A 24889-nucleotide genomic window follows, 5' to 3' on the forward strand; every position below is an offset into this window, starting at 1 on the left:
AACTGAAGGATCCTCCATAGAATTGTAAAACACAAGAGAACCAATGGGAAACAAAGAGGTTAAAATAGTCATGGAAATCACAAGGATCAGGAAATCATAGAATCATAGAATCATTTGAGTTGGAAGGGACCCTTAAAGGCCATCTGGTTCAACCCCCTGCACTGAACAAGGACACCATGAGGCACTCAGAGCCCCATCCAGCCTGAGCCTGAGGGTCTCCAGGGATGGGGCATCCACCACCTCTCTGGGCAGAGAAGAAGATCAAAAAGTGAATAGATAATAATGCTCACAGCTCACATAATTATAGGAAGCTTTTACTGGTCATCCCCAGGCTGCTGTAGACGCAGCTAATGGCCAGTATTGTCTTCAGCAACCTGGTCTTATGGCATAAGAGAGGGATTCTGTGCATGTACACAGACATTAGTATCCTGGTGGGATATCTTTCTTTCCTCCCTATGTTACAGAAAAAAATACTTTTTGTGTCAGTGTTGTGGAAAATATTTTTCATACTTTCACAAATCCTTTTTAGCATGAGAGGTTTCCACTGCATGAAGATTTGAAGAGTCATATGCTTAAGATGTCCCAACCTGGGAAATACATATTTACACTCTGATGCTGGGAACAGACATTGGGGAAGAAGCGTGTGAAGTGAGTAAAATGTTGGGAAACAGCTTCAACGTTTTGGGTTTTCCAGCTGTTAGTTTCACATAGCACTATGCAATTTTGGAGCTACATGAACACAAGCACGGAGTGATAAATGCAGGCTGTACTTTGGAGAGGGGTGAATGTTTTGGAAGACTGGGTAGTTTTCAGAGATGCCTCTCATTAAGACAACCATAAAAAACCAAGAGAAGTTGCCAAAGCAAACAAACGCCTACGCAGTCAATCTTCAAGTCCCTGCTGTTATTGGTCATTGTTTGTAGATGCAAAATGTACCCAAATAACCCCTTAAAAATAATTCGTGACTGTGGTACCATAGTGCAGATTTACTTAAGGATAGGGTAGCCAGAATGTATATTTTAATAGTGATTTTTGCCTTTTCTGTCTTGTAGGTATATCATCACTGTGGTTTTTAAAGATTCAATACCTATTATGAAAGCCTGCATTTGGCAATGTCAGTGTTGTCTGAATAAAATTGGATAAATTTTTTTCCTAAATTAATGATGAAAGTGGAGTGAATAAATGCTCCTGGGCTCTCTGGCCTGTCAGCGTCAGCACTTTGTGGCCTTCGCTGCTGTCAACGAGCCCTAAGAAAGCAGGTTAATCTGGAGCAGCTGTATGAATTTGCATGGAACTGCCCTGGATTTTTCCACGTTCTCCTGAAACCCCAAATTTTTCAGATCAGATGGGGCAGAGGGATTTCCATCAGTACCGGAGTGGTGCCTTTGACTCCCTTGCCTGCCTTTTTCTGTACCAGCCCCTGCACGCCGATGCCTCCCGACACCCTGAACAGTTGTCTTAAATAAGAGTGAAAAATTGGAAAATTCCAAACGTGTAGATCGTTAATAGCTGGAAATGCCCAATTTCCCCCCTGCCTTTCAGCAGCCTCTGCTTGTCCTGGGTGACACACTTCCTAGCATCACCATCGGAAAGGAAATGGAAATTCCCTTTGCAACAAATTCAGCATCTTAATTATTTCAGTGAAGTGCAAGTTTGCAAATAGAGTTAAGAACAAATTGCAGCTATGTGGTTGCTATATAGAGTCATTCCATGATGGAGGCAACCTTGAGTTCTTTTACCAAACAATTTTTTGTAATATCAGTGGATCTCTTATATGCGTGTATGTTAGACATATATGTCTGTAAGTTATATTTGAAATTGTAACTCTTATATTCCTGTGTTCTTTCTTGGGAAACAGTCCTTACAGCGCATTTATGAGCAATTTAATGATATTGCCTATAACCTGATTTCTATTTAGGAATTAATATTCGCCCTTCGAAGCCAAATGTTCCTGGGAAAGTGTAACTTCTGAACAAAGAAGGGTCTATCCTTGTTTGAACTAGAGAGCAGAAAGTTCTGAGCTCCCTTGGCTTACCACCAATGCGCTGTGTGTAGCGCAGATGGTTAAATAGAGCTGCAAGGCCATGGGCTGATAATTCTGTTTTGTGATGGTCTATTTGTCTACCACCTCTTTGATGTGAAAGCGGCGTAGCAAGTACTCAATAATTTACATACTGTACAATATAACCAAATATAAATGATGCATTATTCTTCCATTTAGCCCCATTTGAATTGATTGATTACTAAATCTTACATTTATCATTTATCAACATCGCGATTATTTATAACTTCTGCTGAGTTTACGAAGTAATGCATCAATCAAGAAGCTGAGTTGCTCTTTCCTGATTTATAATGGGTATTTTAATGATCAGGACCTGATTCTTGTATTGGTTATTTATTTAATTTTGTCAGCACTGAGCTTGAAAAAGGTGGCCAGAAGATATAAAGCCAAAGCTAAGGCTCAGAATGAAGACACCCGCTTTTTTTTTTCTTGTTTTGTGCTATTGACTTTTACAATAGTAACAGTTATTTTAAAAATGGATGCATCATGGAATCATAAAATGTCTTGGGTTGGAAGGGATTTTAAAGTCTGTTCAGTTCCAACCCCTGCCATGGGCTGGTTGCCCCCCACCAGCTCAGGCTGCCCAGGGCCCCCTCCAGCCTGGCCTTGGGCACCTCCAGGGATGGGCACCCACAGCTCTCTGGGCAGCAGTGCCAGGGCCTCGTCACCTGGATCAGAAGAAGGAAAGGCAATGCTGATAATTTCAGTAATGCTTTCCCTCCCCTAAATCCACACAGACCCCTCACGTACCCAGATGACTTTCCTGGCTTGCCCCCATGGCTCAGGTCAGCCTTTCCCTGCTCTATCCGTGTCATGCTCCTGGGCTGGTGCTTGTTCTGCAGGAGGCTCAGGGAGGGAGCCCGACCTGACACACGGAGCCCTCAAGTCTCCCATATTTAAACCTGTGATCCCAGTTCATTCTTCGGAGTGATGCTAGTAAAACAGAGAAAACGAGGGTGCTGGCTCTGCTAAAAAGTTCTTGAGTTGGAATGATTCTGGAAATTAGTGAGTGGAGAAATCACAGAATAGGTCCTTTTTTGGCCATTGATAGCTGCCACGTTTAATCACCGTGCAGTCTGGTGGGGTTTAGACTCACCTAGTGGATTTTGTGTTAAAAACTGTCCTAGCAGTCAGCAGCATAACCGCAAAGCACGGTGCGGGAGGTGCGTGCAACGTGCCGCTCACTGGGCTTTCCCCTATCTGCTATCCCTATTAACAACTGCTCCGCTAAGAGAAAAGAAGATTGAACATAAAAAGCTGAAGGTCATCCATACAGTTGTCTCAATAGCAATCTGTGTGACTTTACCCCCGTTGAGGAAAAGTAATTACCCTTTGGCTTCTGGTGACCCCAACTAACCTTTGCTGAAGGACCAGAGAAAATAAAGGCTGACCAACAGCCTGCCCTTGCTGCCCTGTGGTTAACCCACACGGGGAATGAAGAACACTCCCAACAATAGGATGTGAAAATGTTGCCATGGAAATAGCACTGGAAGAAGAAACAAAAATCTATTACAATTAATAGTGTTTTATTAGGTGACTCCTATAGAACTGTTTAATCCATGGAAGTTGCTCTATCTTGAGATCTGGGGTCAGAAAATTTCAGGAGGAATAGAAGAGGGAGGCAGAGCACGCCTCTTTAAAAATTCAAGGGCTGTTGACACAGCTAGGATGGTTTGCATGAGATAAAAGAGTCCGGGTTGTGGTGCGCGCTGGAAGTATGGGAGGTGATGGCAAAGAATAGATGCAATTACTGTAATTGCAAATGATAACCAGTGGCTACCCCACTGGTCAGGAAGAGTATGGATACGCAAGCACTTTGGTTTTGTTGTGTGGTGAGCAGCAAGGGTCATTTAGCTTTTCTTTTTTCTTTTTTCCACAATACCGAGGCCTTGCCTAGAGAACATCAGGTTATTTGCAGAGGGTGTGTTGCTTTTGTGTGTCTGACACGTTCAAATTGGGTCCTGCAACGCTTTTATTTTGATTTTTTTTTCCCCTCCTTTTCAAATGTTGACACCTTACAATGCATCATCTTAAATTTCTGTTAAATTCCCTTTGTGGTCTACTTGGTTGTGTTTTAGGCTGACTCTGTGCTGTTTGTTACCCCAGCCACTGATGCTCACGTGGAGCTGAGAGTGCTGCATGTTTCCAGAAGGGCTTCAGCAGTTGCTAAAAACTGTCAGTCAATTATCATTGGCTTTTAAGAGAAATGAGACATTTTAGCAGGTTTAAAACATTAATAGGCAATTGTATGTTTTCTGATGTTGAAACGGAATTCAAAATAACCCATTTGTTACAACACACGCTTTAAGAATGCTGCACAGAGTTCCACACTGGGTCCCTTTTTTTCGGTCTTGAGCACAGAGTGCCCCGTGTCTCGATGCAGAAGCACCCTGCCCTTTAGTTATGACATGGAAACCCGTCTGTTGCTTTAAAATGAACTGTGTTGCCATAAGCATTTATGACTGCGTGAACACTTCAAATGATCGTGGTCAGATTTCTTTCAGTGCATAAATTCGTATTTCAGCTTATCAAACCGGTGTATGTCCGGGATCGAGGCAAGGTGCTTTCATTAATTTTTCAACAACAGTTTCCATGTGGCTGGCTCCGAGGCATTGTTTGCTCGGAGAACTCACCTGCTCGTGGTGCTGGGGGGCTGCCACCTGTCCTGCTGACTGCTCCACTTTCTCCCTTGGGTTAGCGCCCGGGTTTTCATATTAATCCCTCTCCGTTTCCAGCTGCTCTAGGTCCATGGCATTCTGGCTGAAGCTCAGAACAAAATTCAAGGGAGTCCAGCATTGCACGTGGAGTTTCTGCTGCTGTGTTTGTTGAAAGAGAGAGAAGGCAGAGGAATTACACTGTGTTACTCAAAGGTAAGCGTTTTCATAACCTGCTCTGTTCTCAACACTTTGAGGAGTTTGAGAAATCCCTTTAAATCGCGCGCGTCACACTAATTTGAACATTAGAAGTTGTTAAGGTGTCTTCGCCTTCACTTGTGGATTGTTTTCTGTCATGCTTTAGTTGGTACATAGGCTACACCTGTCTCCATTTTACCCTGACGTCACTCCCAGGCCTGAGAAGTGTTTGCATTGTCAAATGCTTGCGTTCCGATTTGGGGGTTAATAAAGATAGAGGACTCGGGGGTCGAAGAACCTTCAGCTGCTACTGAGCGTTTGCCACAAAAAGAATTTTCCGAGCGACTTACTAACGAGCTAGATGTACTTAGTCTGCTTTGTAACGTGTTTCATACTTTCATTCTCTGAAAGATTCTGTCGTCTGCCATTGTAAATCAGTTGGAAATTAAATACAAATCCCATTTACAGATCATTATTTTATTGCGTCGCTGTTATTGTGATACGAGCGCCCACGTGTATGCTAAGCATAGTGTAACTTATATAAAAGAGCCAGTTAGGAAATATCCGAGCCAAGCACTCAGAAATGCTTTTCATTCAAGTTCGAAGTCTGGTTACATACAATGCAATTCTTTTAAAACCTAAACTCTGTTTTCGCTTGAATTAAATTTGCTCATACTTGTTCACTGATATTTTAATCATAAAACAGAAAAAGGTAGGCTGGAAGCTGATGATTAATCTTGCCAGCATACTGTCATAGATATGTTGTGGAAAGTCAGAAATGAAATTATTTCTGTGTTATCAATTCACGGACGTGGATAAAATGCAGAGCTTTCGAACGTATCACAGTTCTTAAAGCTTTAATTAATCTAACATTGCTGAGCTGGTGTGTTTAACTGGTGGCCTCCTATTGTTCTGTAGTGTTATCTAAAAACATTATGCCTCTTAAGAGGAAGCCTGCCAATGCCGAGGTTTAAATGCTACATACGTGTTATAGGAAGAGAACTGATTCATCATTAACGGTAATTTGCGGCAGAAATATTAATTACAGCAAGAATACTTCACGGCAAACTATAATGCTGAAAGTACTGAATGAGCATCTGATTCTCAAGCATGTAAATACAGTCTGAGCACCCAAGGCATCGCAGAAAACAGTTTGTTTTAACAATTTGCTGACACTACAGAGCAAGATTTCTTTATAAAACAGTGGGACATTTCTGAGCACTTCAAAGTCATCTACAAGCTATTCATTAACAATACGGCAACAAAGCATAGAATAGAGTTTGGATGAGTGTTTATTGGTATCCCACATCACACAAACAGATAAGTAAATTTTTAACTCGAGAGCTTTGCTTTTAAATCAACAGCAGCATTAGATAGATATCCTAAAAGTTACCGTAGCCATTAAATACCTTATAGCGCTGTATCCCTGGTAATCCAATTTACAAAACTATATTCTCAGCAGAAACTCCTGGGGTATACAGTAGTTCTCTTCAGTGAGCCCTTCCTGCTTTTTCTTGTCATGAAGCAGTGATGGTACATTTTTATCCTGTTGGTAATTTGGCTCTCTTTAAACTATTGCTTGTTGACCCACTGGAGTGGTCTTTATGAGGGTGGAGGTAGCTGGAAGGCTGAAGGACTGCAGACCATATATCTTATCTTTCTTCCTTTTCTACAGTACCTTAGTATTCAACATAGCATCATTATTCTGAGGCAAAAAGAGAAAAGCTGGTCCATCATATATTCCACACATCGCTAGCCTTTCCTCCATGCCCTGCAGTGCTAGAGAGGGGGATTATTGCTGCAGAAAAAAAAAAATCTGGCCATAGTGTAGGAATAATCACTGCAGTCCAGCTCACCCCCACACCTCTTTCTCTCTCTCCTTCTCTCTCTCTCCCTCTGTTTGAGGCCCCAGCTGATTCAGTCTGCATCCATCCATACATAAATCATTGCCCTTATTCTATTGGTTACATGGTACATGGCAAGTATTGATTTTTTCCGTTGCCTCATTGCTGGAGAACCCATGGTTTTTGTGAGACTGAAAATGCAAAATTTTTTTTTGCCGGAGATCTTGTCAAGGTACAAAAATGACAAGCGAGGAGGGTGCAATTGTAAGCTTTCTGTGACTGAAAAATCTTCACCTTCCCTGTGCCACTCTGCGAGTGCCTGCGTCCCCCAAAGTCGCTGCTTGTTTTAATCACCACTGCTTTAGGCAGGCTTAGCTGCTGAGCAGCGGGAGAATAAGCAAACAGAAGCAGGGCCTGGCCACTTGGAGGATGGCGTTGCTTAATTAGGAGAAGTTTAATTATCCTCTGAAACATTAGATAAAGAAACAGAAAGATAGGGAGCGGTAAGAAAACGATGGCATTGCAAGGCAAGACATGAATCCTTGGCATAAGATGATAATACGCTGTAGAGAAAGGTGCATTTGATTCCTTTCTGCACGACAGCCATAGTGTAGCGTGTTTAATTCGGTAAGATCTTTGCAGCGTGCTGAAACCTTTCTGCTGACCCCTTCTCAGTCTGCCTGCTGCACCGAGTTACTTTTTCTCAGCACTCAAAGCTGCCTGAAAACGTCTCACGGAGGTGGCACCTTGTTTCCTCAAAGAAGTGTTTTTGGGGGACAGGAAGCCTGGATTACGAGGCAGATTGTCAGGCATTCTACTTCAGTAACTGACAATTCCCTGGTAGAAGAGTCTGTCTTACTGACAGCCTGCTCCAAACATACTGGAGTCGACAAGGATGCTTTCACTGACTCTATAGGTGCAGGCTTAGCTTCGCATTACACTGCATACAGCATTCTCCTTTTTTATGGAAACCATCACTCTTCTGCACTGGAGGAAGTGAAGTGGGTTAGGACGGATGGTTTCTGGATGGGTGTAGAATATTGTTGTGTTTCACCTGATTGCATCTTTTAACACTTTTAAACATGATCTAAGCAACAGAGTGTACATTTTCTTTCATGCTGCTAATGCAAATTCCCCTGTGCTCGAAATGCCTGTCCCATGCCAACTCCAATTGCTACAGCTTGCTTTTCTTTTTTTTTTTTCAAGGCATTGTGCCCAATTTCTGCCCATTGCACATCCATAGAAGCTATTTTCTATCTGTTTGCATGCTAAACAAATACCTTAAAATATAGCTTTAGAATACGTGGTACTAGGCTTACCTGGGGCAATCCCTTTCTTGGAGCGCGGTTTTTGTCCAAATGCATGTTGCAACTGTCTTAGTGAAATGTAACTTAAAATGAAATGAAATAAAAGGTAAGACTGTGGGAAACATGGAATTTGGAGGCGGACTACTTCCCTACTTCCTATTCTTCTTGCTGAGGAAGAAGGGCAGGGTGTCACCTTCAGCAAATGAGCATCTTCCTTCACCAGAGGAATACCATCAGTGAAAAATGTGCCTTTATCCCATTGAAAAACATATCTTTGTGACAGTGGCTGCAACAAAAGGCTTTGCTACGTGCCTGTATAGCAGGCATTCAAACCAAGTCTCAGGTTTAAGTTCCTTCCTTTAACCTTTATTAATAAAAGAGAAGGCATATTTGTGCAGCTGGGGTGTACTTTATCAGCAGAACACTGGTAGCTGACTGGTCATAAGACAAAGTTACTGAAGAAAGACGAGTCTAAATCTGAATATTCTAAAGCTTTTACGACTCATCTTCTACGGGGGCATGCTTCCCTTATATAGGTTTCCATGGAGGCACCCAGCCTGAAGTTTTGGAGATTCACAAGTTAATTGGCCTATGTACGTTAAAGTATTTTTCTTGTAGTCCATGCTGCTCCTTTACCAGGCTGTGCTCTCCTCACAGCTCTGGGGTGCTTTGGTTGAAAGCCTGGCAGACACCACATGTGCACAACACAGAAACACCTTATGTATGCACCTGGGTTACGGGCAAGGGAACACCTTAGATTTCTTCCCCTTGAAAGGATAAAAGTCACTTGAGAGTCCAGCGACCGTTCTTCCAGCCCGTCTGGAAAATTGTCTTCATGTTGCTACTTATTTCCTCCCAAAAAAGCAGAAAGCAGACAGTGCCATTGCACAGTGTGGACCAAAACGCCAGCATTCCGTGTTGGCAGAGCCTGTGCCCGTTGCTCTTTGGGGCTGTGCTCCCTGGGCCACCTGCTGCCTTTGGCATTCACTTATGCTTGCCCATAGGCACATGTAAATGGCAGCTGGCCCATGCTGGAGCTTTGTTGCACACCAAGCCCTAAGCACAGCCCTTTGCCGTCCTGCTTTGCAATAGCAAGGTTAACTTGGTGCAGCAAATTCAGCCAGCTTCTTTTTGCATCTCTCTGAGGAAGGCGAACATTGGTCCTTGAAGATGGACACGAGCATTAATAAATAACAGTGACAAGAGGTCAGGGGGATTTGTCCTGTAGCAGCTAATAACTAGTGCCTTTGTTGAAAATACACATGAGAAGAACAGACAGGCGTACAAACTGCGCTCCGTGGTTGTGTAAGATGGAGTGACACGGTCAGGGACATTAACCCTTCCCCGGGCAGGGCAGCAGGGCAGCTGCCCTCTTACCCATGGCCATGGGAAGCCATCAGCCCACACCGCTACCCTCAGGATCACATGTGTGCCCTGCACCCTGGCTCAGGAGAGCTGCTGACAGCCAGGCCTAGCTGACCCCATCCCCTGGCACCCATCAGCAGTGCCATGCCGTGCTGCGCACAGCTGTATCTCTCCTCCTGACACATCTGAAAATTAGGTGTCTGTTGGGCAAGAGCAGGCTTTCATCCTCAAAGGCCTTCATAAATAAGCTTGTGATGGAGAAAAATAGTCCTTGCTAGGGTCTCCAGTTCATAGGTGAAGAAATCAGGGGAAGAGCTGGCACTGAAGCTGAGATGATGTTTGAGAGCTCCTGCTTGCGACACACGTGGGAAAGCCACTGAAGGACCACGTACGTGGGGAAGCTTGACCCCTATAACGCTGCCAAGGACACAGAGATCTTTGGTGGCTTGCTTAGCAAAGCATTAGTCACAAAAGCATCTGGTTCAGCTCAAACCTGTAGGTTGCATTTTCCCCCCCCCCCAAAAAAAAAGGAAATATCAACAGAACGTCCTTCTTTTTTTTGTAGGGCCTGCCTCCTTTTCTGCTTTCCTCGGCCTGTTGTTGTGTAAATCACTCTGTTACATCCAGCAAATTAACTACGCGTGCTGCAGCGTGCAGTGGGAAGGCTGCTGAGGGTTGTTCCGTTTCAATAGGAGTGGAATATAGCGTCACTTCATTGAACCCACGCCGAACGCTGCCCGAGAACCCAGAAAAGTTATTCAGCAACGATTTTAAATCCCATCCCCAGGAAGAAAAAAAAAAAAATAGTGTTGAACTATACAGCTGGAGCCCGTAGTTGCAATAAAATCCAGGAAAAGGTTATTTTACCTGAATTTATCGCTTAGCAACCAAGAAGCTACCTCCTGGGATCGCCATCCGTGGGTTACCAAGTAACTGGCTGTGACAATTACCAAACAGCTGTCCCAGGAATCTACATAGCCTTTCACCTCCGTCAGCTGAGAGATGGGCTGATGACAGCTAACAAACAATAGGAACACACCCTAATATTTTATTTAAGAGCTGAGGGAAACCACAGCTGTATGGATCATTCAGCCAGCTGGATTTAACTGCTTCGGACCGCGTGGCGTGGCTTCAGGAGGATGCTCTGCAGCCGTGCTCGGTGCTCAGAGGTGTATTTGGGGCTCCTTCTTCCTAACTTTGTGTCTGATCATTGATTGCGTGCTACTACAATAGGTTTTGCTAATGTACAGGAATGCTAAGCTGCTCATTATGGAGTGGGTGTTTTTTATAGCGTTGATGTTGGGGGTTTACAGAATGGAACCGTTTCGCAAATTAGCCATCAAATTAATAAAGGAGTAAATTAGAGAAGGGAAAAAGCATCGTTAAGACTGGCGAAATAAAATCAAGAGAAAAAGAGTACTGAGCTTGGCGACTGAGAGGAGCTTCTCGGTAATGAGGTGGATTATGTCTGGGGGTGGTTTCCCAAAGGAAACCAGGAGGACTACAACCAGCAATGCGTGCAAGTAAGCTGGAAGCGCTGTAACACACTGGAAACGTTAGACAGACTAATGCAGGTGTCCGTCCCGCATTGCTGAGGAGTGGAAGTGGCTTCTTTTTTTTTTTTTTTTTTCAATTTCCATTTTTATTTTCTGTGATTTTCCAGCCTTAAAAACAGCAGGCAGCAAACCTGCCGCCAACTGCAAATCCAACTGTTTAGGCAGATGGGTTTTGATGCTCTGAGCTGGGAGAGATTTACGGACATGCCTCATGCCACAAGTTCTCAGTGGCTCCTTTGAGGTTAAAATAGAAGCAGGAAAAGGGGTTTGGGAAGGCACGACCCCATTCACATGCACAAATGGGAGGCAAGCCAGCTGTGGCTGCAGTGACAGGGGCTCTGCAGGTGTGGAGAGGGAGAACACTTGGAAATCAGTTGTCTTGCTACTGCAAGCTTTGCTCTGGCATATTGAAGTTGAGATGTTATTTTCTGCTCTGGCACACTCCATGCACTGCCGCGGGAGGAAGGATCTAGCTAGTTCAAAAAGGGAATCTTCCCCAGTCATTTATGGCAGAAGCCTTGTCCTCAGTGCTCGAGGGTTCTTTAACGGACTGGCCAAATTAAACTAGCTTTAATTTGGTTAGACCTGTTGTTGCCGTTATTGTTTGTTTGCTTCTTTGTTTTTATGAATCATTCTCAAAGCACGGCTGCCAAACTGATAATGTTCCTCCTTTCACTGTGCACAGCCGTACCAATTTTTCAGGTGCTCATCTGAAGAGGAATTTCTGGTTCTTCAAATAGCTTGAAAAAATAAAACCACACACAAAAAGCAGCTGCAATAGCAGCATTCCTCGTGATGCAGGGATATCTCTCGTGGCACAGCAGCATCCCGTTGCATGGCACCTCCTGCAGCACCAGCTTGTTTTACCCGGACCTCTTTGTTTGCCTTTTCCAGTGCTGTATTTCACCGAGGCTGGCTTGCTCCTGCCTCCTGCACGCTTTGCTGTGCTGCTCTGCCCCACTCCTCAGTCCCTCTGTAAGGGCAAGTAGCCTCTGCCACTGTCTCCAGCGTATAAAAGAGATCAAAGCGAGGTGTCTTGTTGGTATTAATCACTTGTCACTGCCATCACTGCAATGTCTTTGCGTATCTGTTGTGGACATTTGGCACTGTGATCACAAGCACTCGGTGGACTCCTGGGGAGGGCAGAGCCATGGTGGTAGAAGGAGGCTCCAACTCATCACTGCTCAGAGGACGGTTCCTTTCCTGCTTTCCTGTGTTCCTCCAGCCCCATACCAAAGGTACTTCCACTGCTCAGCTGGTTGTTGGCTTACTTGGCTTTGAAGGGAAGGGCAGGAGATCCCAGTGACCATCTTGCTTGCACTCTGTCCTGCCATTCATTTCTCTCCGTGGGCTAGTTTGGATGTAGGAAGTCTTTGCTGGGACGTTCCTTCTGGCTCTTGATGACAGACCATGGCTGTCCTGTTTTCTGGCTGGTAGCTGGTTGGTTACATTGACAGACGTTGCAATGATTCTTTTGGCAATATTCTGTTGTGCTGACTGTTCAAACAGGAAATTCATCTTTTAGTATTTGCACATGTTAAATGTTTGTTTTAGTAGGAATCGCTCTGACAGCAGGCTGGTCAAACAGTGTATTTTTGGAGCGGCAACCTCTGGAATTCTCAAAGTCCTCATCGTCCCATAGATCTGCCGGGACTTGGCTTGGAGCCCTGTTCCCTGAAATACCACAGAACTGGCTTCTGAGGAGAGGCGACGTGAGCTGCTGAGCTCCAGGTTGCTGCTGTTTCCCTCCCTCAGGATGACGTGTTCCTGCATGTGCTGGTTCAGATCATGCCGTGGTTATGGCACTTTGGGACACCTAGGAAGGTTTGCTGCGCGATGGAGTCCGTGCTGTCTCCGTCCTCCCTCCAGTTTCCAAATGCCTGGCCTACCGAGGTGGCCTCTTGTCTCATGATCATGGAAGAGAACAGGAAGGTGGCTGTGGCTGTGATACATGTTAGAAAGTGAGGACATGCTCAGGAAGCATGGAACAACGACTAGCCAGAGGAATTAGTCCGATGAAGCAAGTTTTCATCTAAATCTGTTCGTCCGGTGATAATTCCCATTTCAGGTGACATAATTTGACCTTAGTAGGCTTGCACTTCCGTGAACAATCTGCAAATGCTGGTGTGATTTAATGGGATGCATTTTAACTTGTTTCCTAAATTTTCACCAAGCAAAACGGCGTGTATTATTTGGGAGCTGGGACTGGTTGTTTCATTGTGTACAGTGGCGTTTAAGAGATCCCCTGCCCGAGGCCCATTCCTTCAGCTGAAGTTTATAAAATGTCAGAAGTTATAATATTTACTTCCTTTCAGCACAGGCAGCGTACTTACAGATGGGGTTATGATGAGAAGAAGCTGCATACCGACAGGCTTCTGCTACCTGTGATGGAGAAGAGGTTTGATCTGGGCAGGACCTCACCGGACCCCTTCACCCTCACTTGGGAGGTGAGAAACAGCGCACATATGAAAGCTGCTTTGTGACTTGCCAGTCCTTTGGCAGTACTTCAGAGCTACGGCTATTTTGAGTAATGGATCTTGGGAGTGGAAAAAGGCTTTGTGGCAAACCTAGCGTATGCATTTCTGAGAAACGCATTCGGTTCCTATATGGTTATTTTTGTGTATTTTGACAGGAAAGATCGAACAGTGAGGAGAACATGCTCCGAGGAGTTGGATTACAGCTTACACGTGTATTCGAAGCCGAAGTTACACAACTGCATGAAGAACTGTGTGCAGAAATGGTTTCTGATTTCTGCTTACAACAGCCCAGGTACAAAATCCCTGTTATTTGAGAATTTGTAAGGGAAACAGAAGCGTTTGCTACGTAGTGAATTGGCTTAAAATGTTACACCTGCAAGAAGGTAGAAGAATATTTCACCATATATCCCATATATGGTGAAATTTAGTTAAATCCCATATTTCACCATATATCCCATATTTCACCAGTGCTGGTCATATATGCTGATATATGGTGAAATATATCCTTCAAAAACTGACACTTGTGTGTTTTGGCATTGGAGCTTGCACTGATTGTTCACCCACCAGTTGTATTTTGACGCATGTAGTTTCTAGAGCTTTAACTGTCTCGCATGCTTTGACAGTTTTACTGATGACCAGAATTTTAGGCTCTTTATCATTCTACCTTCATTAGTTAATTTTCTTCTCAAACGTCCTAATCTCTGAGTAACAGCATTGCCTCTGGCAGCGCCGTGCTGTTTCCAAAAGAAACATCAAAGTGGTGTTTTCATGTATGAGTGAAAGTGCGTTGCAGGAAAAGGCACTGTCCTTCAACGACGTTTGTTTTTTAAGCTCAAAATAATCAGGATTTGAATGTTATTAAATCACATTTTTGTGAAAAGGAACTGGATTTAGAAAAATGAACCGACTCTTCAGCCAGACCCGTCATGAATTGCAAAAGCAGCTGGGAGGTTTGGCCTGAGAATCAAGGCTGTTTTTTTTTTTTTTCTTCGTCAGAGTTTGTAAGAGATTTGGAGGGACATAACATTTATTTCTTACTTCCCTGAGCTTCAGTCCAGGCCTTGGAAAAACCCATCTGACAGTGAGTTTGTTTGTATATTTCAAATTTTTTCCTAAGTATGCTAGGCTCATTAGCAAGCCTTGGAAAATGCATGCTTTGTTGAAGTTAATATGGAAAACAAGATACTGAGGGCTCTAATCTGTCTCCAGAATATAAATAAGCATACCTTCCTCTGGAGCAGGTTTTGACTGGAGTCATACTGGAACCCTTGTTTCTGGGAGAGTTACGAATGTGCTTTGTGAGGAAATGCTGCTCCTTACAGCGCTCGCAAAGCCTATGAGATCTAGATGCAGAATGACTGCAGCGCGTGGCACCGTATGGCCTGAACAGGACGTCACTTGTGCTGGCAGGAGATGCTGCACATGGCAGTGGCATGGCAGTGACAGCTCAATGCTGGCCAGACTTCTTCAACCAGCAACCAACATGCAACACCATCTAAATAGTAGAGGAGCCCCTCTAGTCTGGTGCCCAAACAAAAGGCGTTGCTCAAAATTATGCCTCAAAGGCTTAACCAATAAAATAATCCATGACACTGCATGACGCAGTCATATTTATCTGAGCATCTCCATTTCTATGATAATTTTTTAATTAAAAGATTGGATTTGAGAATTTCATATGTATTACACATCTGTGTAGGCCCTGCTTATCTAGTTGGCACAAGGTGGTTGTTTCCTCATGGATCTGAATTTATACTTCCTGGTAAGCCAAAGTCGTTTCTATTCGCTGTTGTCACACTAAGTTGGGTCCTTTGGTGATCCCCTAATTCCAAAAGCCCAGTTGTTAAGTAAGCTTTGATTAAATGGGTCTCTGTTTTTAAGCCAAGCTTATGATAACATTAGAGAACACAAAGAGAGCAGAGCTGCACAGTCCTGACAGACAAGGGGTATCTCGCCTTGCTGCTAGAGAAAAATACATTTTCTTGAGGCAGGGTGTAAAACTTTTCATGTGAAGCATGCTCTGGTCCTTAAGTCTACTCAAGCAATGACATGTACTTGGCTCTTCAGCTAGTAAGTAGAGGAGTGCTAGCATGAATCTGAGCGTGGCACCAGGAGACACCTTCCTGCTCTGAGTGCTGAAGTATTTAAGGCTGCAGTACCACGTGGCAAACTCTGCAAAGTCCTTTTCACTATCCGCTGTTCCGGCTGCAGGTATTATTTATTATATCCTGTCTGTGATAGTAGAAACGTTTTCATCTTTACAGAATGATTATTTTTGTAGGGTTCAACAGCTTTCCCCATTACTCTTTATCCGAAATCACATTTTGTGGCATCATTTAGTTGCGGCGAAGATAACAATATTATATGCTGTGAAAGGACAGCTAGATGAATGCTACCCCCCTCAGGTAAACTGCTTTTGTGCATGTGCAATTTTCAGTGGTGGAAAAGAATGCCTTTCTATATTTTTTATAACCTCGACTTTCTCACCACATTTAGTTCACCACAGCTAAGTGCACAGTTAGCAGAAGGAATGCTCTGCCTAAGTATCTGTTCAAACATTTTGGGAACCCTCCGTGTATTGGATTAAGCGTTTCAGTAGCCAGCATAGCTCCTCGTGAATGCATGTGCAGCAAACCATTTGGACTGGTATGCAGTGCTGCAGCTTAACTTGCTTAATCCTAAACCAACACTTCAGTAATAAGCAAATTTCGGAGATAACTGTCCATTCAGTCTTCAGCTATCTGTTGGTGCTGTACGCCAAAGATCAGTGCTTCTCTGAGGCACCGGTGTTCTTATTTTCATCTAGCTGTATGAGATGATGAAGTGTCACTCTTCCCTTTTTTTTGTTTTTTTTTTATTAGGGAATTTGCATTCAGGAAAATGATACAACTCACCAAAAAAGAACAGGTGTTCATTGCTGTGTTGGAAGAGGTCTGTGCCTTCTGTCACAGACCAGGCTTCTTCCTTGACTCATTTGCTCCAAGAGGGTTTTAAAACTATTTTCATAAGAGGAAATATACTGTCTTGTACTTGACAGAAGCAGAACTAATTTATTCTAACTTGGTATTTGTCTGAAGATGTTTTCTTGGGAATTGTAGCCAGAGAGTCAGATAACGTGGAGGGATGGGCTGGGACCTCTCCTTTACAAATTGCTGTTCTTTCTCCAGAAGTCATGAAAAAGTCCCTCCCATCGTTATTTTATAACTAATGTCTCATTCCTTTGCAGAAACCAGTATGCAGTAATTATTTCCTGAATGCTCTGGTTGCTTCTCTAACCCCTAGATAACGGATGTGGCATCATCAGGATCACTAGCAGACATGGAAGGCAGCACTGTTTGCACACGAGTGGAACTCGCTTGGTTCTGGGGCCGTGGCAGCGCTCTGCAGCAGGGAGACGAAACTGCCTGGTGGCTCTAGAGACAGGAATAGGGCAGAGGACCAACAGCCATGGCGTGACACCCTGTGTAGTATGTGGTGCTGGGCACGCCGAGCTGAGGCAGACGGGAAATTGTATTGCAGGCACTGCCTCGAACAACAGAGGTGACACTGCATGTGCAAAAGAGAGCAGATGTGCACAGACCTATGCAAGGTGTCCTGCTGCATGCAGAGGCACTGAAACATCATAGAATTATGGAACGGCTTGGAATGGAAAGGACCTTAAAGCCCACACAGTCCCATCCCTGGTGATGGGGTGGTTGCTCCCCAGCAGCTCAGGCTGCCCAGGGCTCCATCCAGCCTGGCCTTGAATGTCTCTGGAAAGAGACACCCACAGCTCTCTGGGCAGCGTTTGTCAGTGCCTCACCACCTCCTGAGTGAAGATTTCCCCCTAACATCTAATCTAAATCTCCCCTCTTCTATTTTAAAACAGTTCCCCCCTTGTCCTGTTTCTTCTAGGCTACTTCCTGCTCATAAGCTCCCTTCACGTACAGGAAGGCCACAATGAGGTCTCCCCAGATCCTTCTCTTTTCTCTAAGCTGAATAATCCCACCTTCCTCAGCCTTTCATCATAGGAGAGGTGCTCCAGCCCCCTGAGCGCCTTCACAGCCCTCCTCTGGATCTGCTCCAGCAGCTCAGCATCCTTCTTGTGCTGTAGGCCCCAGGCCTGGATGCAGTGCTGCAGGTGGGGCCTCACAAGGGCAGAGCAGAGGGGGACAATCCCCTCCCTCTCCCCGCTGCCACCCCTCTGTTGATGCAGCCCAGCACACTGTTGGCCTTCCAGGCTACAAGCACACACTGCTGTCTCACATCCAGCATTTTGTCCACCAGGACCCCCATGGCCTTCTCCGCAGGGCTGCTCTCAAAGATTTCTTCTCTCACATATTTGAGATTGCCCTGACCCAAGCGCAACACCTTGCACTTGGCCTTGTTGAACCTCATTAGGTTCACATGGGCTCACTTCTCAAGCATTTCCAGGTCCCTCTGGTTGGCATCCCTTCCTCTGTTGTATCAGCTGCACCACTCAGCTTGGTGTTGTCTGCTCATAGCACAGGCTGAACAAGATCAGCTCAGGTGAACATTTTCGACCACAGCCAGTCCCACTGTGTCAGGACCACTTCGGGGGACAGCACTGACATCTCCCTTCATTCCTTGTGTTGTTGGGGTCTTCTGAAGGCTTCTCCCAGTAAAGCCTTTAAGTGAATCTCCTTAAGAGATTCTCCTCTGCTGCTCCTGCTGCTGCTCATTAATGTTATGCTAGTTTTAATTTCTTCCTTGTCTTGTATCACTAATCAAGAAGTAATTGAATTAGCTGAAAAGAAGGATAAGATAAATTAGCTAAGAAGAATTAACTGTGTGCACCTGAGGTCAGCAGGCTCCTAGAAGATTCAAGGTGAGAATTAGTTGGACTGTAACTGAGATTTAGCAGGAAGTTATTAAATTCTCTGGAGAATCAGGATGCAGAAATACAAATGGCAATCTAACCACGAAAACCTAGAGATAGCTGAAAGTGTTTGGGCAATTCCTGTCTATTTTAAGACGGGAGAGCAAAAGACTGCACTTACATTCTTTCCAACTGCTTTGTTTAATGAAGGGAATTTCCCTGAAGTTTGACTTTTCATCCTTGTGTGAATCGGCTTTGCCAGAAAGATATTTTTCCTTCTGTATTGATATTAAGGCAGTAAATTGTCTGTCCCTGTGTTCACTTGCTAGTCTCTTTTATTTTCTTTTCATGGTTGCTCTGTAATTTAAGTTCATCTTTCATGAAAACCATATGTTGGATTAAAGACAGAGTATTATTTTCATGCATTGTAATATACTCTGTTACCTCCTCCATTACAGTGCCATGTTAAAGTAATTATTATTCCACGTGTCACTGTGAATGCGTTTAAGATTCTTTAGGTCTTCTCTAGCAGGAGCTGATTTCCACTCCTGATTAACCGGTCTCATTCTTTTTATATGTCAGAATTAGCCAAGCGTAAGCTTATAATTATTTCATAGGAAGACTTTTAGAAATATGAAAAAATCGTATTAAAAATAATTAGAAAACGAACCAGATTGCAATTCATGAAAACCACAGGCTAATGACAGTAATTAATTTTCACCTAAATAAACATAACTAAGTAATAGTATAAAAAAAGGAAGTTTCAGTCTTGAACAGAAATGCCTTAAAACAGGTAAAAGAGGCAGTTTATACCATTGTGTTTGCTTTGATAGTTATATTTGCTCTTCTGGAGAATGAAACTAGCTGGCTTTTACAGGCTTATGAATTTATTTTCTGTAGCAGGGCTAAACTGATTGTCCTCATGGCATAGAAAGAGGCCTCATTCGATAACCTTATCTTGATATTCTCTTTTCACCAAACCTCAGCTGTAGCCGTATTAAATAAAACCACAGAAAATGGTGTAGTAACCTCACCATCTGCTGTGCAGCTTAGTTTGTGTTCTGCAGTTGGAGTTGAAAATTCGTTACTTGAAATTGTGAGTTAAGTCCCTGAAATGAGATGGGACCCCTGCAGCCTAATCCATAGGAACCAGGCAATTCTTTTGAGTTTTCTGTGTTTGATTAGTTGTACTGTAATTAAAGAAATTACCAATAGTCCTCTGTCTGGATGTGATTAACTCACCAAGTGCTCATACCTATATTCTTTAAGCATCTCCAAATAATTTAGGGCCTCATTTATGTTCCTTAATAAGGAAATGAATGAAAATCGTCTGCAGCCTTAATACCGCGGCTTGTGTTACAAGCTGTTCTATCTTGTGCCTCGGTGATGCCTGTTCAATTGTTTCTGATTATGCTGCATTTTAATTAAAGAACTAGAAGGCTATTTGCCTAAACGAGAACATGCTGCCCAGTCCAGGAGGGAGGGGAAGAAATCAGATAAAGACGAGAGCCTTCTAAGCAAACCGAACCCAGAATATCGATACTGCACACGCATGGAGCTGTGGATAGGATTGTTTGAGCTGCTGGTAGATTCCTCCTGGGCTCTTCAGAATTGGAGTTTTTGATGATAGTGACTTTTTTTCTTAAAAGAAATGCACCTTGGGTTGTTTTGTTAGATTTGCAAACCGGAGGAGCAGCAAATGGATGCATTCATGCTTGCCGCTGCTGTCCCACTGCCCCTGGGCTTTGTGTTGCTCCCCGAGCTTTGTGCCTGCTTTCTAACCATGCATACTGGAAGGTGTTGGAAAAAACCCAAGCGAGCGTCTCCCGCGGGCTGGGCAGCACCTGGGGACACCAGGGGGGTGCAGCTGCAGCTCTGCTTGGTCCCCGCCGAGTGCTGGCTTTCGGCACAGCCCGCTCCCCGCTGGGATAACCCAACAGCAACGGCGCGACGCATTGTGTTAAAAATAATCTGATTTCCTCCAGAATGGGGCAGAGCAGGGCTCGTGGACGGGGGCAAATGAAGAAGGACTGACGGGTAATTTTTGGTTTGTCTGTCAGATGCGTTGTGAGGATATTCCTGCGTTGTTTGCAGAGTAACTGGATGTCTGCGTAGGCCGCATCCTGAGCTGTCCTGCACATCGTGGAGGAGATGCGGTTCCCCGCTGCTTCCAACACTTGTACAGCCTATCACGTAGCTGCTTCCACCCACAGAATGAGGATAACAGGGAGTTAACCTTTGGTAACGTGGATACTAATGCAAATTACTTAGAACAAGCAGCGTCGTGTGACAGGTGTCAATATACGAGGGGGAGATGACAAGCCAAATGTAATGGGTTTCTGAGGCATTCTGCACTGCTTTGGATGAGACCACAACGTGCTTGTTACCAGTTCTAGAAATGGTTTCAGAAATAGATGAGTGCTCATAGATTTGGATTATGTTCACTGTTAGCTACTAAAACAGCTATTAAAGTAGTTGCTGAGGTATTTGGTGGGGCTTTTATTTGCCAGAGTGTTTATATTTGGTCTCAGTATTATGTGCATTACACTTCTGTAATACACATACAGAGCTTTACGATGCACAGACCCAATTCTATCCCACCGAAAAACTAATAGGTGAGAAAATCACCCATCTGTGGAGAGCAGCAGCATTTCCTTGGGACTTGATAGATCACACTGTCCACATCTCCTTAGCTCCTCCACGACCATTTGCTGCGATGCACTTCAGTTGCTTGCACCAGAATTTGTGTTATTCTGGCATCTGATATATAGTAATGGGCTTTTACAGTAAATAGAATTTATGGCTTCATTTGCTGCAGCATGCAAATCAAAGTTCTGTGCCGTGTCGTACAGAACAGCTGCTTACTCAGCATCTGGCGTTGGCTGCTGATTGTCCTCCAGCTGTAGAAGTAGGAGATTAGTAAGTAGATTTGTGTGGAAGTATGACTACCTTGTGCAAGACTCTACCTTCTGTATCTCCCTGGAGCATGACAGTCACTGAAGGCTTGATAGACTTCAGGTGCTGCAGACGGAACCCCTGGGCTCCTGGGAGGTGCAGAAGCAGTCGTTCCTCGTTGGGCTGTCTCTTCCCATAGCTTACCCAGTATTCAGTACAGCATGTCTTCATCATGGCTGGTATTTCTAAGAATTATAGCTTTTCCAAACAAATACGCATCACGGAGAAATAATAACGCTCATCCTTAGCGAATGTCCTATCCAGCGTTGCAGGGATTAAGTGGAAATAGAGAATAAAACTACTTTTCTGGTTCTAAAAATAATTCTTCTGGGTCATGTGGAAAATGATTGTGGAGGTTATTTGCGGGAGTTCAAATGTTCAGTTGTTCTGCTTTACTTTTTCTAGGAATTGCTGCATGGCGGTGTGTCAGCCTCCAAAATCCTCAAAAAGCCCATGAAAAGAACTGCTGTATTTCCTTTGGAAAAACTGGATGGCAGCGTAAGAAAAAAAAAAAAAAAAGTGTTAGAATGTGTTACAGCTTTGCTTTACTGGGATTTGGAAATGTCAGAGAGAGTTTCGGATGTACCGACTGGTGTCCCAATTCAAACTGGACAAGGAATTCGTTTGGGGATGGGATTTATTGCCCTTAGCGCCTTGTGACCTGCTGTGAGGACAGGGGTGCTGCTCAGCAGTGGCAACGTGTCAGTGGAAAATCATGAGGTTTTCGCTGAGGAACAATGAAGTGTCTCAAAGGTTAGCAGTGTGCAGGAGAGAAGCTCAGTGAGATGACTGCTTGGACCGTCCTCAAAGCCAAGGGAGAACTACTGATGTGCTTGGCCTAGGGCAGCAAGCGAGGGTTTGTGTGCGCTCTGGTGACAGCAGTAACCTGTAAAGCTCAAGCAGAGGAGGTGGCTTTCCTGAAAGCTGCTGGCAGAGCCAGGCTGCTGAAATAGCAGGACTGCTGACCAGCAGTTCCTGAGCTCTTTACTGTTTGCCAAAATGCAATTTTTTTTTTTTTTTTTTTTATAGCCAGTGACTGAAAATAGGAAAAAATAAAAGAACACGGCGCGGTGCTGGCACAGCGCGGAGCGAGTCGTTTCCTGATCTTAAAACAGTTGTCAAGCCACAGGTCGTAAGCATTGCCATTTGCAATTCTTTCTTTTGAATAGAAGGAAGTCAGGTCTGGCTGTACAGCACATAGGTTACTTCTAAGCAGAAGCAGGCTTTTAAACGCTACCTTGCTCTTTTTTGTCATTGGATGTTTAATATAATTAAAAAAAAAAAATCAAGACAGGAGTTTCTGTCTCCTTGCCCTCTTTAATATTTTCTAGCACAGAATGCCTTTTAATTAAAGGAAATAGTTGCATCATCTATGGGAATGTCTCAGTAACAAGAAAGAGATCCATGGGTTAACTTAGGGTAGAGGGGTAAACTTAGGAAGGGTAAACTTAGGAAGAAAGCAAGTGGTGGGCAGTCACACAGAGATCTTCATCTTCTCCAGCTCCATCCTCTCTGCTGTCACCGGCAGATGTTAACAGAAACAGGAGCTAAGTTGTTCTGCGGCTGGACATTGCATTATTTGCAATCTGTATGCACTGAAGAGAAAACTCTCCCATGGCGTAAACATCTTCATGTCCAATAAGGGAAGAAATCAGCCCACGTGTCAGTGCTCATCTTGTTTCCAGAACCAGCGTTCTGTGTTATGTTGTCCTGCCACGTGGTGTGCAAAGGTGAGGGAGGAGGGCACTGCAACACCGCTCATTTACAGAGAAATCCATTCCGCAAAAGTTGGAGTGATCTCAGCCTGCGATTTTAAAATCTGTTTCTTCATATATATAAGCTCCAGGAGCACAACATTAACACTTCTCCTCCACTGCGGCACAGGCTGAGGAGATGCTGAAGTGCAGGTGCTTGTCACCTGCCTGTAACTGAAGCAGGGAAATCTGAGCAGCTGGAAACCCATCTCTTCAGCCTGAGTTCATTTACTTGGCTCCAGTTTGTAGTCTGCCTTAATACACGTTTAGCAGTGAGATTTGCAAAACTGAAAACTGTTTGTGCTATAAAATACAACTTTCTACCATGGTATCGAAACCTGATGATAAATTTAACACGCTGGGAGGCAGAGGTTTGGGTCAGAGGAAAGATGACTTAGAACTAAGTAAAACTAAATGCTGAAGGGAATTTGGCATAGTAAAACTGCCGTAGGCAGGGGAAAATTATGACTTTACTGGAGAAGAGAAAAAAAGTTTTACTACTGGCTTCTGACCTTATTGGCTTCTCAGATGTATACAGGGAATGGAGAATAATTACCAAATAATTTGTAGTGAGAATTGGCTGCGCCCTGTCGTGCTAGATGCACGTGCTGCCTTTGCTTCAGCATCCTCCGCCAGCGCTTCCCTCTCTTCGCGCCGCTGCTCACGACGCAGAGCCCCAGCTGGCGGCTGCTAGCAGCTCTGGAAACGCGGGGCCTTGGGCTGCAGGCTGGAAACTCTCGTTTCCAGGAGCAGCTTAAGGCCTGTGGAAAACTCCCACTGACTTTGCTGGGATTATCCATCTGCGGAAAGTTATTTGGAGGGAAGTGCATTCCTTTGTAGAATGGCTGGCAACAGGTCCGGGCAGCGCTTCGGTCTCAGTTCTGGCCTATTGTTTTTGTTGGGCCGTATTCATTCTGCGCCTTGCACAATGGGGCTGTGCTCCACGACTAGAGCTTGCACTTTCCATTTTAGTCTAATAATAAAAGGAGGATTAAAAAACGAAAGCCCAACTTGAATGCAGAAGTGTTTTCAGACACCGGACCCCTCGGGCTCTGTCATGTTTGTGTCTCTGAGCATTCTCTGTGTAGAGCTGAGAGCGCAGCTCTGCCTGAGGAGCGCAGGCCCAGCGTGACCTATCTGTTGTCAGGGCTTTTGGGGTCCCAGGCGAGGAAAACTGCACCATAAATGGAAAATTAATTCAGGGACCATGTTCTTCCCTTGCTTTCTGAGCACTGCTGTTATTTATCCTCTTTTCATGCTATTTTGCCTTACATTTCTATTTATAGTTGTTTTGTGATCGCATTTATCTACGTAATTTCAAAAATACTCCAATATTTAATTGGAAGGTTGAGGAGAAGAGTCCCCAAGCTAGCTTGTTTAAGGAGCATGTTATCTGCTGTCTGCTCAACTTATTTTCTGTGGAGCTCCAAGATAATGAATCCTACGCTGCATTTAAACTTAAGAGTTTGCTAATAAAAAATACCCTTCTTCCTAAGGTTATTTAAAATGAGAGCCTATGTTTCTCACATCCTACTCTTGTCTGAAATACAAAATCCCATCCTATATTGTAATGCCAGTAAACGTTAGCAGATAAAGTGCCGAGCAGGTCACAGTATTTCTAATTCAGATTAATGACCCCATTCAGCTTGTCTCCTTAGCAGGAAATTAGAAAGTGCTGGGAAGGAGAAAATAGTGATTCATAATGCGTGACTCTTTGTATTGGCAGTTGCACTCATTAAACGCTAAGATACTGTTTTGATATAAAATAATTGAGTCTGACTTATTTATGGGACATGGGTTGCCTCAGCTTGCAGAGATTCCCTGGAAAGCCTGCTGGCTCTGTGCCCCAGCGGAGGAAAAAGAGGTGACTGATGCCCACTGGCAACTGCTGGCCAGGTGAA

At 44.2% G+C, this 24889-nt stretch overlaps 2 long non-coding RNA genes across 2 annotated transcripts; both read left to right on the forward strand.

The window, feature by feature from the left end:
- LOC110396661 lies at positions 4804-13784 on the forward strand. The gene is made up of 3 exons (XR_002437142.1): positions 4804-4932; positions 13302-13433; positions 13619-13784. It is a non-coding gene; the product is annotated as an uncharacterized LOC110396661 (long non-coding RNA).
- Positions 17720-24822, forward strand: LOC110397170. Its single transcript, XR_002437587.1, has 3 exons — positions 17720-18288; positions 20340-20520; positions 21640-24822. It is a non-coding gene; the product is annotated as an uncharacterized LOC110397170 (long non-coding RNA).

This window comes from Numida meleagris, chromosome 3 (assembly GCF_002078875.1).
Source record: "Numida meleagris isolate 19003 breed g44 Domestic line chromosome 3, NumMel1.0, whole genome shotgun sequence".
Lineage (NCBI taxonomy): Eukaryota > Metazoa > Chordata > Aves > Galliformes > Numididae > Numida > Numida meleagris.